At 41.2% G+C, this 16,862-nt stretch overlaps 2 protein-coding genes across 8 annotated transcripts in view; one reads left to right on the top strand and one right to left on the bottom strand.

Annotated features, from left to right (window-relative positions):
• Positions 1–1,265, bottom strand: part of DDX42 (DEAD-box helicase 42) — a 43,795-nt gene extending 42,530 nt beyond the window's left edge. For both annotated transcript variants that reach the window (XM_074224464.1, XM_074224463.1), the window contains exon 1: positions 1,124–1,265. The gene's annotated coding sequence lies outside the window, so the exon portion shown is untranslated. The remainder of the gene's footprint in view (positions 1–1,123) is intronic.
• Positions 1,266–1,871: 606 nt separating this feature from the next.
• Positions 1,872–16,862, top strand: part of CCDC47 (coiled-coil domain containing 47) — a 37,285-nt gene continuing 22,294 nt past the window's right edge. For 2 of the 6 annotated variants that reach the window (XM_074224444.1, XM_074224446.1), the window contains exon 1: positions 1,873–2,005. The gene's annotated coding sequence lies outside the window, so the exon portion shown is untranslated. The other 4 variants (XM_074224447.1, XM_074224445.1, XM_074224449.1 and 1 more) reach the window with 3 other exon arrangements.

The raw sequence follows: 16,862 nt of genomic DNA, 5'->3' as shown, positions 1-16,862 counted from the left end.
CACTCAAGTTAATCTTTCTTCAGTTCTTATATTATTTCTATAAAATAATAACAGGTAATGTCAGCATAAAGCTTTAAGATTTCAAAGTACTTTACAAATATCTCAATTTTATCCTCACCATAACCCTGAAAGAGGCAGACTAGGTAGAGGAGAAAATCGAGGCAGACAAATTTGCCTAATTTGCCCAAGGTCACAACAGCAAGCAGATAGATGTTAGAGGCTAGATCTCAAGTCAGATCTAACTGATCGCAGGGCCAGCCCTGTCCCCACTGCACCACTTTGGTGCCATCAGATGATGAATTAACAGTAACTTCAACACTTTCCATTGCTTTTTAGTACAAACCTATTCCTTTTTTTTCTCTCCGTTAGAATTAAAACGCAAAGAGAAATGGAGATTCATGTATATGGCTCCTTGTAGCCCGTATAGGTGACTCTGAAAAAGCTAGATTTTATCGCATTTTTATTTATTTGGTTAAATTCTTAATTCTCGAATATACTTTCATCCGGTTTGACACCTCGGGGGTGTAAGCCTGAAAAACTTGGGCCACAGGAATATCTGCATCCAGTAGGCAGTAAAATTGAGCTACAGAGAGCTGCGCTCTCCTCCCAGCACTGACACCGCGCTCGGGTCACCCGTGTGTCCACGCCGGGGTACAACGCAATTCTATGCATCAGCAGCCGCAGTCCTTACTCACGCGGACGTGCCCGAGCGGTGCTACAAGCCGGCGGGGCATTTCTAGAACTTGCTTTGGTTGTGCTTTTTAAAGGGAATGACAATACATCTGCCCCGCCAGGAAGGCCGGCAGCAGCGGGGGCGACCGGTGCCCGGGCCGCGGGCGGGTCCCCGCCGTCCTCCGAGGCTGCCCCTCGCCTCCACCCCGGGAGGCCGCGCCCGCCGGGCTCAGCGGGCCCGCTCCCTCCCCGCTCCCGGGCTCGGCCCGGGCCCTCGGGCCGCTCCGCCGACGGGGCCCTCGGGGCTCTCCCGAGAAGGCTCGGCCCGACTCTTTGTTAAGGAAGGCCGAGGTCCGCGGGCCTACGACTAGGCCACACGGCGGCCTCTCGGCGCCCTGGGAGCTGCCGGCCCGGCGCCCTGACCCCCTCCGCCTCAGCCCGAGAGGCCTACCGAGCCGCCGCCGCCACAGGACAGCCCCGCCGCCGCGGATGGCGTGTGCTCGCCTCCGTTCCCGTCCCGGGGGCCGCTCGCCTTTCTCCGCCTTCAGGCACAGCAGCCGCTTAGCCGGTTGCTGGGAGGGGGAGGGGGAGGAAAGTACGTCATGTGACATGCGCAATGGAGGAAAGGCTGGGGAAGGGGCGGAGCTTAACATCCCGCTTTTCTCGCGGGGAGAAGAAGAGAAACTGAGGCGTGGGTTCGCGCTTTTTTAGACTTAGCTGCTCAAGTGTGCCAGTTTTTACACGTCCGCAAACTTGGAGGGGGGTGAGGAAGGGTCTGGAAGGAGTGAGGGGCAGTGCTGGTCAAGGAATTTCCACAGATCCCCTAAAAGGTCGAGCAGGTGGATTAAGAGAGCGCCAAGTTCCCCCCAGACTAGTCAGAAGCAAATTAAAACAAACTTCCACCCCTCGTTAATACGTTTATGCGGGGCCGAATCTCCTAGTCACGACCCGCTCGCGCGTGCGCGCGGCCACGTGATCCCATTGAGCGAGAAGTGAGTACCGCTACGTTTTACGAGCAGAAGGCCCAGATCCCGGGGCGGGGGGCCGTCCCCCTACGGCCTCACGCCGCCCCCGCGCAGGCGCACAGAGACGCGGGTACGTAAAAAGGAGAGCGCCGCGGAGGCGGCGTGCGTGCCTGCGTGCGTGCGTGCGTGCGTGCGCCGACTGGCTGGCGGTGACGGAGTGCCGGCGCTTCCTCCGCGCACTGCCTCTCGCGGGGTCGCCGGGCCGGAGCGGTTGTGCGCGCGGCGCTGGAGGAGCCGGCGGGAGAGGGCACCCGGGCGAGGCCGGAGCCACGGCAGCGGCCGCACCTGCCCGTCAGCTCTCAGCGCCGGTAGGGCAGGGAGGCAGCGGGCAGCGCCCGACGGTTGGTGCGCATGGACTTGGCCGCGGGAGGTGGGTGGGAACCCGGGGCCTGGCCTGCTGAGCTTGGCTTTCCCCTTTAATTCCCTCCTCTCCATCTTGTGTGACCCCCCCGGGCTCCTTCCCCGAGATCTCAACGGTCTTCGGGCCCCGCTTTCGGAGAGGGCTCGCCGGGCCGATGCTTTCCAGAGCCAGGTGAGCACAAAATAAGACCCGGAGGGTCCGGAAAGGTTGGGGGAGCGAGGGCTTGGCGCAGTCCGCAGCTTGAGCACTGGAAGGGGCCGCAAGGGCAGCGGCGGGTAGAGCCGGGAAGCGCGCCCCACGTTCAGATGCCACCCGCCCCGGGACGCCACCCGGCTGGGACTTGGACTGGCTTCTCCCTTCGCCCATTCCCCTCTAAAGTAAAGAGGATGTTGCACTAGATGGCTTGCTTCCGAGAAAGATTCCAGCTCCAGTGTTACGATCCTCCGATCAAGACAAACGAGGAAACTGAGGTAGAGGGAGGTTAAAAGAGCCTCAGACCTTCCCTCTGGGATCATTTCGCCTCGGTAGGGCTTAGAAGAGTGTCCTAGAAAAGCTCCCAAGGTGACTTTGAGCTTTGGGTTTCTGAATCTGGGTTTGAGGTTTGAAAGCTCGTGCTTGTTTTCTTCCTCTACTCATTGCTTCGAAAGACTGACTTCATGTCTTGGAAAAGAGGCTGTTTGAGTTTAGGAGATAATCCAGACTTGTGGATGTACTTGACCTACTTCTTTCAGTCCTTTATCCTCTTTTGCCCACCCTGGTGTGTGACTTGTTTGTCTGGGATGTAGTGGTATTGCTTGAGAGCTGAGGGGACAGGTGCCGCCGTGATGAGTGGGGGCTAAATACCCAACAGCCAAAGGGTTCAAATGTCATGGCTAATTTTAACCCAAAGAATTTTGCTGACATCCTGTGTCTTATTCAACATCTTTTAAAATAAGTAATACTAGAGAAAAATTCAAACCAGTTCTAGGGAATGGGATAGCGTTGACTTCCAAAGAATTTCTTTTGGGCAAATTTAAAAAAGGTTGACTTGAGTCTAGAAAGATAAAAGACTAGGTCTGATGAGATGTTTGTGTTCATAAATGTTATGAGTAGAAATGAACGTAAGCATCCGACAAATCACAAGTTATGAGAACTAAGCAAGTATACTTCTTCAGGCTTGAAGAAAGTTTTGGAAGAAATAAAGAGAAGCTTAAAAAAAAAGCTAATAGCTTAAAGTTTAAATAATTAGATAAATTTATGGACCCATGCTGGGAGAGTTGGTAGCATGTGTATGTGTGTGTGTGTGTGTATATATATGTACACATATGTCAAATGGCATAGTGGCTGAGTGGATTTTTTCTTCAAAGAAAGGCTGAAGAGATTGCAAAAGGATATTGAGGAGTACATTTACAAGTACAAATAGGGGGGCTAGAGGGGTAGACAACTTGTCTTCACAGAGTACCTTCAGCAATTATTATTTTCCTTTGTTATCATTTTTGCCATTTTGAGGGTATGTCATTGTTGTAACAATAATAAAACACTGTTGAGAGACTATCGAAAAAACTGAATGAATTGATAAACTGGATTTCTGAATGGAAATATTAAAAAGATATTTCTCAGCATCCCATGGTAATTTTATATCCATTGATAATATCTGGGACATGAAGGAATTCTAAATGTTTAAAGGAAGGTTTAATAGAAAAAGCATCTCTTAAGGACCACAGATAATAAGATTATAAAGCATAAAGGATATATGAGCAAGAGATATAAACCTAAGTGAAGGTTAAGAAAAATATCTTAAAATTTGAATCAAAGAACAAATCATAGAAACAAATTATATTAAATATAGTAATAACAATGAAACAGTATATCCAAACTTAGAGACCCAGCTGAAACATTTGTTTAGAAAACTATATATGTGTATATATCTGAAAATTCATATTAAAAAATAGAAAAAGAACAATGAACTAAGTATGTAACTACAAAAGCTTAGAAAATAAATTAGCAATCCCAAAACAAGTACAAAGAAATGGTATAAATTAGAGAAATAAAGAAATTTGAGAAACTTATAGAACTGATAAATACTATATATTTTCAAGGTCCACCATAATAGATAAATATTAACTTAGTTGTTCAAAAATCAAAATAAATAATGAAGTGAATTCCCAACAGAGGAAATTTTAAAAATTATCAAAGATGATTTGCTACATTTGTGTTTTAGCAAATTTGAGAATTCAAAGGAAATTGGTTTATATCTGCAAAAATGTAAACCACCAAATGAACAAAAGAAAAAATTTTTTCCACAGAAAACATCTGTATTTGCTTGATCATATCTATCCTTTATGTTTCATTCTTTGTCTTAGTCTATCACCTTTCCACTTGGAAGAAGGAGGCATCATTCAATATTAGTATAATTTCCAAAATGTTTTGCTTTACAGTGTTGTAGTCACTGTTCAAATAGTTCTCATTATGCACACTTCACTCTTCAAAAATTTTTAAAAGTTTGTCCCTTCATGACTTGTTCAATTGCTTTTTGTGAGATGAGGTTATTTAAATGAACTTTTTCTTATTCTTAATAATTTCAGGGTTTTTATAAAGAATATTCCATTTAACTTCTATAATTAGGTAAACTAGTTTCTCATAATTTTATTTTGTCTACTTCTTTTGTGAGTTATTTCATTTTTTATATTGTCAATTTATCTTCAGGCCCTCCTCCATCCCCTAACATGAACTAGAACACATGTTAACTAATTTTTTTTCTATTTTTAATGAAATAGAAAGCTTTGTTTATGTGCTTCCAATAGCACTGTACTAAAGGCTAAATATAAAAATAAAAGCAACCAAAAACGTTCTTGCCCTAATAGGTCTGTGCAATACTTATAAGGGGAGTAATATCCAGGGGGAAGACTGTTTTAGGTGGTACTGATTTGAAAACTACTGTCCAAACTATATTAGGGTAATTAATGTGAGGTTGGGGGTATAGGCTTGGTGGGATAGCATGAAAATGATCAGTAAGTAGTGTGGTGGATCAGATTGCAGGCTACTTATAGTGAATTCTAGTTAGGTTGAAATTCAGGAATCCAGGACAAATGCTGGGTTTGAGGTAAAGATGAAACACAAGAGTAGGGCAGTAATCCCTTCAATATTTTTTTTCAGTTTTGTTCCTTTCTTTGGTCTTTAGAGAATTTGTTTTTCTCTTTAGTTGAGGTATTTTAATGTATTGTTTCTCAAAGTTTGTTAGTTGCATGCCCAGTTATTTGAACTGATCTTTTTTCTTTTGATGATGAAAGTGTCTTTGAGTCTAGTCTTATCTCTAAAATGGGGGCAATAGGGGCAGCTAGGTGGTGTAGTGGATAAAGCACCAGCCTTGGAGTCAGGAGTACCTGGGTTCAAATCCGGTCTCAGACACTTAATAGTTACCTAGCTGTGTGGCCTTGGGCAAGCCACTTAACCCTATTTGCCTTGCAAAAAAAAAAACCTAAAAAAATAAAAAATAAAATGGGGGCAATAATATTTACCTTCTAGCATGGTTATGAGAATAAAGTTAAATATTTGTAAAGCATTTAACAAATAATATGTAAATTCTAGCTATTATTAGCTCTTATCAGTAAAAGATGTGTTTAATACTCTGATTTTCCACATTTGTTTTTACATCCTAGTAGAGGAGTCAGCAAACCATGGGTCAAATCTGACCTGTTCCCCCCCCCTTTTTTTTGTACAGTCCACAAATTAATGATTTTAATATTTTAAAATAGTTTTATAATAATTAAAATTCTTAAAGCTATTCTTAGCCATTTTGACCATTCAGGAACAGAGGTAGGCTAGATTTGATCCTTGGGCCATAGTATTTAATCCCTACCCTAGCAAATGATCAATTTTTATAAAAGTACCTTGCAAAACTGAGAGAGCTATATATTATTAATATTTAATAATCACAAAATGTGTGTGTATATCTTTTATTTTTTAATTTATTTTTTGTTCTCATTTTGTACAAATGTTTTTTTACATTAATAAAATATTCTTGTTTACAAGTAAACAAAATACCCCTCCCCCCATGAATACAGATAGACTTGCTTGGGCAAAAAAAGTAAAGGGGAGAGAAAAAAATTAAAATTAAAAAAAATAATAGTAATAATTGTAGGTATGGCCAGGTGGCACAATGGACGAAGCACCAGCCCTGGAGCCACGAGCACCTGAGTCCATATCCAGCCTCCTAAACCCAATAATCACCGAGCCATGTGACATGCAAGCCACCCGATCCCCACTGCCCTGCAAAAACCAAAAAGAAGGAAAAAAAAGACCCAAAATAAAATAAAATAGTAATAATAGTAGGGGTGGCTGGGTGGCAGACAGACCATTGGCCCTTGAGCCAGGAGCACCTGGGTCCGAATCCGGCCCCAGACACCCAAAGATCACCCTGCTATGTGGCCCCAGGCAGGCCACCCAGCCCCACTTGCCCTGCACCCTCCCCCAAATAATAATAACAAAAAATGTGCTTCAGTCTTTGTTCCAATACCAACTCTGTCATGGGTGGATCACATTCTTTATGATAAGTCCATCACAAAAGTTACTTCCATATTTTTCCAACGTTACCATTGCTGATTGCAACTCCCTCCTTTCTTATTTCTCCACTACCATGTACTATATTTTCTCTCTCCTTTCCCTCTGACTCTGCTATAGGGTCGCTGAGTGGCGCAGCAGACAGATCCCTGGTCCTGAGGCCAAGAGGCCCCAAGCCCCCATACCACCCCTTAGGCCCAGAATCCACCTGGCCCTATGGTCCTGGGCAGGCCATCCAATCCCAGCCCCTTGCAAGAAGTAAAAAAGAAAATGTGTTATATCTAACCACTCTGCCCCCATGGTCCATCCTCTCCTCCTTTATTCACATCCCCACCCCTTCCCCCTGCTCCCCCCTCCTTCTTACTCCAGGTGACTATACCACATTGAGTATATTTGCTGTTTCCTCTCCTAGCCATCTCTGATGAGAGCAAAGGTTCCCTCATTCCCCCTTGCCTCCCCCCTTCCATATCATTGCAATAGCTCATTGTAATAAAAAAAAATCTTATTATGTGAAATATCTTGGACTATTCCCCCTCTCCTTTTTCTTTCTCCCATTCCATTTCTTTTTTTCCTATTGACTCCATTTTTACACCATATTTTATCTTCGAATTCAGCTTTCTCCTGTGCTTCAACTATAAAAGCTCCCTCTACCTGCTCTATTAACTGAGAAGGTTCATATGAGTATTATCAGTGTCATTTTTATATGGAGGAATACATGCAGTTCATCATCAAGTCCCTCATGTTTTCCCCCTCTCCTCCAATGTCCATGCTTCACCTGAGTCCTGTATCTGAAGATCAAACCCTCTGTTCAGCTCTGGCCATTCCAAAAGGAACCTTTGAAATTCCCCTGGTTCATTGAAAGTCCATCTTTTTCCCTGGAAGAGGACATTCAGCCTTGCTGGGTAGTTCATTCTTGGCTGCATTCTAAGCTCTTTTGCCTTCCAGTATATTATATTCCAAGCCCTACGAGCTTCCAATGTAAGTTGCTTCTAAGTCCTGCGTGATCCTGACTGCAGCTCCACGATATTTGAACTGTGTCCTTCTGGCTGCTTGTAATATTTTCTCTTTGACTTGGGAGTTCTGGAACTTGGCTATAACATTCCTAGGGGTTGGTTTTTTGGGATCTCTTTCTCAGGGGGATCGGTGGATTCTCTCCATTTTTATTTTGCCCTCTGCTTCTAGAATATCAGGGCAATTTTCCTGTAGTAATTCTTTGAAAATGATGTCAAGGCTCTTTTCCTGATCATGACTTTCAGGTATTCCAATAATTTTTAAATTATCTTTCCTAAATCTGTTTTCCATATCAGTTGTTTTTTCAATGAGATATTTCACATTTTCTTCTAATTTTTCATTTTTTTTTGGTTTTGAAGTATTGATTCCTGATTTCTGTTAAATTCATCAATCTCCCTGAATTCTGTTCTTTGTCTGAAGGATTTGTTCTCCTCAGAGAGTTTTCTTATCTCTTTTTCCATCTGGCCAATTTTGCTTTTTAAAGCATTCTTCTCCTCAATAACTTTTTGAACTGTTTTATCCATTTGACCTAAGCTGGTTTTTAGCATGCTATTTTCTTCAGCATATTTTTGGATTTCCTTGACTAAGCTGCTGACTTCATTTTCATGTTTTTCCAGTATCTCTCTCCTTTCTTTTCCCAGTTTTTCTTCCAACTCCCTCATTTGATTTTCAAAGTCTTTTTTGAGCTCTGTCATAGCCTGAGCCCAATGTCTGTTTTTTCTTGGAGTCTTTAGATGCAGGAGCTTGTGCTTCCTCATCTTCAGACTGAATATTTTGATCCTTCTTAGGCTCATTTGCAAAATATTTCTCAATGGTCTTCCTCTTGTTTCTTTGCTTGCTCATTTTCCCAGCCTAAGCCTGTTTTTTGGGGTGCTTCCTGAGCTTTTGGGACAATCCCCCAAGGGTCTCAGTGTGTGAGGCTCTGTCCTCCCTCCTGGTCTGTGAATGACCATGAGCGCCCCTCTCTGCCACAGGGTCGAGGTGGGGGGGCCCTGCTGTTCTGGGGGGGGGCTAGACTTCAATCAGGATCTGAATGTGGTCAGAGCCCCAGAGTCCTGTTCCAGGGGCAGAGGACAGAGCTGGGCAGTCTCTCTCTTCACTCCCCTCCCTCAGCTCAATGGGCTCATGCCCTGGGGGCTCCTGCTTACCCGCTCCACCTGCTTCTGTTTCCCAGTCTGGGCTGCCAAAGACCAAGCTGCTAGCTGTGTGCCCTGAGGGCTGGGCTCCATGCGTGCTCACGGTCCCCCGCTGTTCCCCCACTTTGTGCCGGTGCTCCTCGGGGTGCAGCTCAGGAGATTTCCCCCCCCCCCCCCCCCCCCCCCCCCCCCCCCCCCCGCTGCGAGCTGTGACTCCCAGCGCCTTGGGGCTGCGTCCGGGAGGCTGAAGTTCTTTGGCTCTGGCGGGCCACCCCTCTGGCGGGCAGCCCCTCCAACCCGGGGGAGCAGAGCCTTTCTGCTCTTTTCCAGGTTACCTTGAGTAGGAGAACTGCCTCACTTGGGTCCCTTTGTGGGTTCTGTCTCTCAAAAGTTTAGTTAGAGTCCTTAGTTTATGAGTTTTTATCAGAGAGCTCCTAAGACTCGATCCCTTCATGTCACCATCTTGGCTCCGCTGTGTTTATCTTTTAAAGTCTTATTATGAGTCTTACTTTCTTGTTTTATCTTTTTTTGTTAGATTTGTTAATTAAGTCCAAAAGGGGCACATTGAGACCTTTTTAACTGACAGAATTTTACTGTTTTTTTCTCTGTAATTTATTATCTTTTCCTACTTAAAATTTGAAAATTAAATAATTTCCCTATGATAGGAAGGAGAGAACAGTATTTCTTCTATAGTACTTACTTTGTGTCAGGGTCACCAAGGTGGCACAATGGATAGAGTGCCAGACTTAGTGTCAAGAAGACTCATCTTCCTGAGTTCAAATCTGACCCCAAACACTTGCTAGCTGTTGACATTAGTCACGTTGCTTAACTCTGTTTGTCTCAGTTCCCTCCACTGTAAAATGAGCTATAGAAAGAAATGACAGGGGCAGCTAGGTGGCACAGTGAATAGAGGACCCGCCCTGGAGTCAGGAGGACTTGAGTTCAAATGCTGCCTCAGACATTTAATAATTACCTAGCTGTGTGATCTTGGGCAAATCACTTAATTCCATTGCCTTAAATAAATAAAAAAATTTTTAAAAAAAGGAAATGACAAACCACTCCAGTATCTTTGCCAAGAAAACCCCAAATGGGGTCAGAAGAATTGGATATTTCTGAAAATGTCTGAATATTAAGAAACATGTTCCAGAGACTGTACTAAGTGCTTTTTACAAATGTTATCCTGTGTAATCTTTACAACAGTCCTGCATTGTAGGTCCTGTTACTATCCTCATTTTACAATTTAGAAAACTGAGGCAGAAATTAGCTGAATTGTCCAGGGTCACATAACTAATAAATGTCCAAAACTGGATTTGAATTTCAATTCAAATCTTCCTGAACCTAGACCCAGTGCTCTCTTCACTGTCACCTAGCTGCCGCTCTGATTTTTTATCTGTTAAAGTATTTTTTAAATTTCTTGTTTTATGTGAGATAATTCATTTCTCTGTTTCTATTAAAATTTTCCTGCAATATAATTAATTCTGTTCTAACCTTTCATTTTACTGTTTGAAGTAAACATATTACTGTACTCTACTTTCTAATCTACTGTTATCCTCTTCAATTTAATGGGTGACTTCATCACTTTTGAATTCATTATAAAGATTATTAATACTGTGCCTTCTTTTAGCATAACTTCTTATGTTTCCTTACACATTTTTTCCTAATGAATATTGATGGAAAAAAAGATTATACACTTTCATCAGGTCAGATTTATGCCAGAAATACAGAGTAAGTTAACTTTTAGGAGATGTTGGATGTAAAACACTTTGCAAACCTCAAAGCATTATGTAAATTTAATTATTAAGTTCATAGACTTAAATTTAGACAGGCTAGTTAATGTAGAGGATGAACTATTTCATGGTGTCCTTAACCCAACTTCTGTCTTACAGATGTGAACAGTTGGTCATAAGGCAAGAAGATGGGGGGGGGGAATAAACTATACTAATTATGAGTTAACATTGTTATTTTCTTGTATGAAGGACATCACAGGGGCACCTAGGTGGCGTAGTGGATAAAGCACCGGTCCTGGAGTCAGTACCTGGGTTCAAATCCAGTCTCAGACACTTAATAATTACTTAGCTGTGTGGCCTTAGGCAAACCACTTAACCCTGTTTGCCTTACCCCCCCAAAAAAACCTTAAAAAAAATGAAGGCCATCACATTCATTTTCAGTGAGCACTTTTTTTTTTAGGTTTTTCAAGCAAATGGGGTTAAGAGGCTTGCCCAAGGCCACACAGCTAGGTAATTATTAAGTCTCAGAGGCCAGATTTGAACTCAGGTACTCCTGACTCCAGGGTCAGTGCTCTACCACCTAGCCACCCCCATTGAACACTTTTTAAAGCACCTATTTAGATACCTGCTATGTGATAGAAAAGAAGTTGAAAATAGGTTTATTTGCATTGACGAAACTTAAAACCTAGCTTTGTGCCATAGGAAAACCTCCAGGTAGTTTTCTAGTTTCTTGTCTACTGGTAATAGTTTAATATGCTGCTAGTCAAATCTTACTCACCATAATTGACCTTGAATTTGGCAATATAGTCTGGTGTTGAAGGAGTTAATTGAGAGACAAGATTCCTATGCTTATGAGGAATATAGTTATTCTCTAAAATTAGAATAATGCTCCAAACCCCATATATGGTACGTTTGCTATAGGAATGAAATTCAGTGCATGATAAATGTCTGTTGCATTGGCATAAAAGGGAGTAATGCAAAACACATTTCAAAAACATAAATGACAGAATGTACTGGCTTTATGTGAATGCTGGAGGAGAAGAAAAATGATCGAAGATAAATACAAGATTTTGAACTTTGGAAATTTTGGAATTTGGAAAATACAATGAAACATTTATTAAGCACCTACTGTTTGCTAAGTACTTTGCACTTTCCGAGGAGATACAGAATCTCTGCTCTTATTGAACTTAGTAAGAGGAAGTTTAGTAAATAAAACATCAAGGTAGATAGCTATAATATACAATGTGGAATGTATGGCAAAGAGTTACAAAATGAAGTGTATTCTTAGAACAAAGTTTGTTTTCTACAATCAGATATCAGAAAAGGCTTCATTCAGGAAGTGGCATTTGAGATGGTCTTTAAAGAAAGGTAAGGAATTCAGTAGATGAAAGGAAGGAGGGACATCCCAGGTATGTGAAACAGTACAAGAGTAGAGTACAAATTTAGGAAGAAGAGAATGGTACATTTTGAACAGAGCATAGAGTATATGAAAAGAGTAATAGTAGACAGATTTAGAAAGGCAATGTAGTGCCACAGTTGTGGAAGTACTTGAATGCCAGGCAGAAATTAGAACTTTACTCCTTAGTTGTAGAAAATCTCTGAAGACTTGAGCTGAATAGTGACTTGTCTAGTTATTGGCCAAAAATATTGGGGGGGGGGGGTGCAGAAATAAGCACATGGTTTGAAAGGGTAAGAAAATGGAGGTAAAAATACCTAAAAGGATGCAGTTAGGATAGTCTAGTTAAGTAGTGATAAGAACCTTAATAAGGGGGACCAGTGGTGACAAATATAAAACATATTACTGAGATTGCTTCTACAGGTAAATAGTCAAGAGCCAGAATTTGAACCCTGGTCAGGGCAGATTCAGGAGTTACCATTAAAGAGGTAGTAACTGAAGCAAATGGTATTAAATGAGATTTCTAAGGGAAAAGTAATAAAGAAAATAGAGGAGGATCCAGAAGAGTCCCTTAAGAAATTTATCTATTAAGTTAGAGAATAAGGAATCAAAGGAGAGACTTCAAAGAAGAATTAAGTACAAAGATAACCAGGACAGTATAGTGTCTCTAAATCCAAGAGAAGAATGACTCTTCCATCCATGTCCTTTTTTTTTTTTTAAGATTTTTGCAAGGCATATGGGGTTAAGTGGCTTGCCCAAGGCCACACAGCTATCCATCCGTGTCAAAATTAAACAAAGGTCCTTGTGTTTAAGAACTAAGAAGTACATTGAATTTGGCAAATAGGTCATGGGTAGTGGTCATCAGTAGTGTGGAAGCAGAGGCCAATTGGTATGGGGTCTAACTGTGATATACCACAAATCTGCAGCAAATAAATTATCTTAATTTTTGTTGCTATAACAGTATTTGGTAACAATTCTCAAGAGAAAACCATGGAGGAAATATGTTAAGGGTTACAAAGGAATAAGGTGTCATAAGACAGAAATAATTAAAAGTCAGAATGGAGGAGAGAAAGGACTTTTTTAAAAAATGGTGGTAGGGGTGGCTAGGTGGCGCAGTGGATAGAGTACCGGCCCTGGAGTCAGGAGTACCTGAGTTCAAATCCGGCCTCAGACACTTAATAATTACCTAGCTGTGTGGCCTTGGACAAGCCACTTAACCCCAATGCCTTGCAAAAAAAATGGTAGTGTATATCATGTAGCTTGGGATAGGTCTGGAAGTAAATGAAGCTGAAGTGAGGAAAGTAGGTCAAAAGTGTAAGGATAAGTCAAGATAATGCTATTGTGAGAAGGTATGATGAAATCTCAAATAACTGAGGAAACAAAGTTTCATACTTCCATATGTATCCATTTATTAATGTATGCCAGTTGAATAACAAATAGGGTTCAGGCCTCCTCACTTGGCACTGGACCCTGAATACAATTATGCATTAAAAGAAAATAATTACCAGGATGTTTATCCTTCATTCTTGAAGAGGATCATGACATCAAGGAAATGATGTCATAATATGCATATAAATTGGATTTGAATGAGGGGGGAGCTATGCAAAGTTAAGTGACTTCCTAAGATCACACAGCTAGTAAGTGACTGAGGTCACATTTGAACTTAGATCCTCCTGACTTCAGGTCTGGTACTCTGTCCCTGAGGCGCTTAGCTGCTGATTTCTAATTGAAGGAAGTATTAGGAACTTTTCAAGTAGGGAGAGGGAGAGCAAACAGGTGCAATGCTCTGAAATCAGGAAAAGGTGTCTCACTCAACCCCCTAAATGTTTGCATTCAATCTAAGGAACAAGGAAACAGTATGAGACCAGTTTTCAGATAAGCCCCTTGGGTTGCTTGAGATTTATAATTGTGAGAAAACTTGTGGCCCAGCTTCCCAGACACTCATGGCTAGGTTCAAACAATGCAGTAAAGTTCTCTCACAATTCACATAGTGGAATAAAGTTTTATCACTAGAAAGAAATTAAACTTAGTTCCATAATCAATTAGAAGGGAAACTAAGCTAGATCCAGATTTGAGTCACAAGATGGAATCAGTCTGTGGTTCACTCAGTTTCCACAATGGTAAGTGAAAGTAGATTTTATTTGGAGAGTGAAATCCTGGAAGCAATGCACTTATTAGAGATGATGATATCTAAGGTATGATCATGTTGGTGTTAGAGGAAAAAAAATCATTGTAATTAAGGTATCATGTGGTCATAATTGGTCACCTCTTGCTAAAGGGATAGAGTGAACTGCGTAGAAGTTAGCCTGAAGAGTTCATAGGCAATACAAAAGTAGACCTTTCCAGGAAAGCAAATACTACTATACTAGTACATAGTAACCTTCCAGCAACCAGAAGCTAGGGACACATGTAACTGCCTGTCTTCAGAGACAGCAAGAAAAGGCATCCAAGAAAGCCCCATTGTCAGAAAGCCCTGGAGTGGGGACCTTGGAAGTCACAGGGAACAGCAGTAGGTAACAACCAGTGTGATAACAAGAATGCTCAAAGTGGAACACTCAAGTCTTGAGCTAGAGAAAGCCCTGGACCGCTGAAGGAGGACTTAATTCCTGGAGGTAGAGATCAGTGCAGGAATCCAGGAAACACAAACTGAGAACAAATAGGCCCAAACTATACATTAAAATAGGCTCTAGCACATAGCCCTATTTTAGAGACTAAACCTTGAAATATGAGTAAATCAAAACATCCACATGCATACAAATTATTGCAAACCTATATATATTGCCCTAAAAGAAGTAACTATAATAACTGCAAGCAGAGATTCAGAGTAAGAATATGCTAATAATAGCTACCTTTTATACAAGACTCTAAGGTTTAGAAAATGCTTTACGAATATTATCTCATTTTATCTTTATGACAATTATGAAAGGATATTGTTATTCCCATTTTACTGGTGAGGAGACTGGGGCAAATAAAAGTTAAAATGATTTGCCCAGGGTTACACAGTTAATGCATATCTAAGCCAGATTTGAATTCTGGTTACTTCTGACTTCAGGTCCAGATTGTGACACTCAGTTGGACATGAATAACAATAAGAAATTAAGAGCTAAATTAAGAGCTAAAATTGAAATAAAAACTACTGAAGATAGAATTAAACAAAAAAATAAGTAGTTTAGAGGAAGTGACAAACTTTGCCGTAGCAATGGATTCTCTAAAAACTAGATCAGAGAGAAATAAATTACTCTATGAGACAGCTAGAAATATTAGAACAAAGTCAAAAGATTTTTAAAAATGTAAGAGTAATGATGTCAGCAGGTTGCCTGAAAAACAAAGCAAGGAGAAATCTAAAAATCATTGTACTTTGAGGCAGCTAGGTGGCCCAGAGCACTGGTCTTGGAGTAAGGAGCACCTAAGTCCATATATGGCCTCAGACACTTAATATTTACTTAGTTGGGCAAGTTACTTAACCCCATTGCCTTGCAAAAGAAAAAAAGAAAAAGAAAGAAAAGAGGATGCCCATTAATTGGGAAATGAATGAACAAATTATGGTATAAGAATGTAATACAATAATACTGTGCAATAAGCAACAACAAAGGGGACAGTTTCAAAGAAACTGTAAAGACATATTAACTGATAGAGAGTGGGGTATAGAGCCAGTCCACGAACCTCACCTCTTACTCTGTCCATTTGCTTGGGGATCTCAAACCCTCCCCCCAAAAAACAGAACACCAACTAACTGTTTTACAACTAAATCAGCCAGGTATGCACATCTTCCTTTCTTAGACATCTAAAAATGGACAAACAAACAGTTCCAGTCTAGGACCTGGAACTCTATAGCCAAGAGTAGCTATGCATTGGCTCCATTGAATCACATCCTCACAGATCATTGTTCTCATCATTATCTAAGCTGGTCTTGCACTCCTCCCTTCCCCAAATTGCCTGGCTAGAGAAAACCTTCCCTGGAGGAAGTCACTCCAATGATGTAGTAATAGATTAAGTTGTAGTCTTTTATTACTGGGGCAGGTTCCAAGTTCTCATCCTTACTTCCGCTCACATTCTTTTCACCTTATAGTTAAACACTTTTTTAATTTAAAACTTGAATTGTAGATCATACATGCTCTCTGGGACCATTCAGTCCTGGCATACATTGTTATTGCCCCATTTACTCATTATTAAGGTCATGAGATACCTACCCATCTTTTGTCTTAAAAGACTGGGAGTATATATTCATATCTTTTTAAATACCCAAAGACATATTTCTCATTAGGTCAGTGAGAGTCCCTTCCCTGACTCATTGAAAGGACTTGAATTATTTCTCCAGAAGTATGGTAGGCATTGGATGCCATGCCCATATGCAAAACTGCCCAATCTTGGAGCTCATCTCCCTCTACATTTTTCTGTCTACTTTGTCCTGTAGCTTGGCTACAAGGTCATTCCAAATCAAACCATCTTACTTAAGCCAGTTCAGTGGTTCTGGCTCAGACCTGGAATCAACTGAGACTTCATAGCACATAATATTTAGGAAAGGGAAGTTTGCTCAACAGCACAAAAGTATAGTCAGCAAAGATTTAATATTGGTTTATTTAAATGCTTCTTTCCTTGTGTCCACATTTGCTACAATGATGATCCAGTAATAAAGGTGAATTCATGTATAATTTATATCAAATTGCTTATCATCTCAGGGGAAGGGGCAGGGGGATTGTTGCAGAAAATTTGTAACTCAAAATTTTATTTTAAAAATGAATTAAAAATTGTCCATGTAATTGGGAAAAAATTAAAATTATTTTAAAAAATTTTAGGGGCATCTAGGTGCTGCAGTGGAGAGAGCACCAGCCCTGGAGTCAGGAGGACCTGATTTCAAATCCAGCTTCACACACTTAATTACCTAGTTGTGTGACCTTGGGCAACTCACTTAATCCATTGCCTTGCAAAAACCAAAAAAAATTTTTTTAATAAAATAAATATGCATTGACTTGTTTGAATGTAAGGAAGTCCATT

The sequence above is a fragment of the Macrotis lagotis genome, chromosome 2 (genome assembly GCF_037893015.1).
Source record: "Macrotis lagotis isolate mMagLag1 chromosome 2, bilby.v1.9.chrom.fasta, whole genome shotgun sequence".
In the NCBI taxonomy this organism is placed as follows: Eukaryota; Metazoa; Chordata; class Mammalia; order Peramelemorphia; family Peramelidae; genus Macrotis; species Macrotis lagotis.
This window is presented reverse-complemented; position numbering and strand designations above follow the sequence as displayed.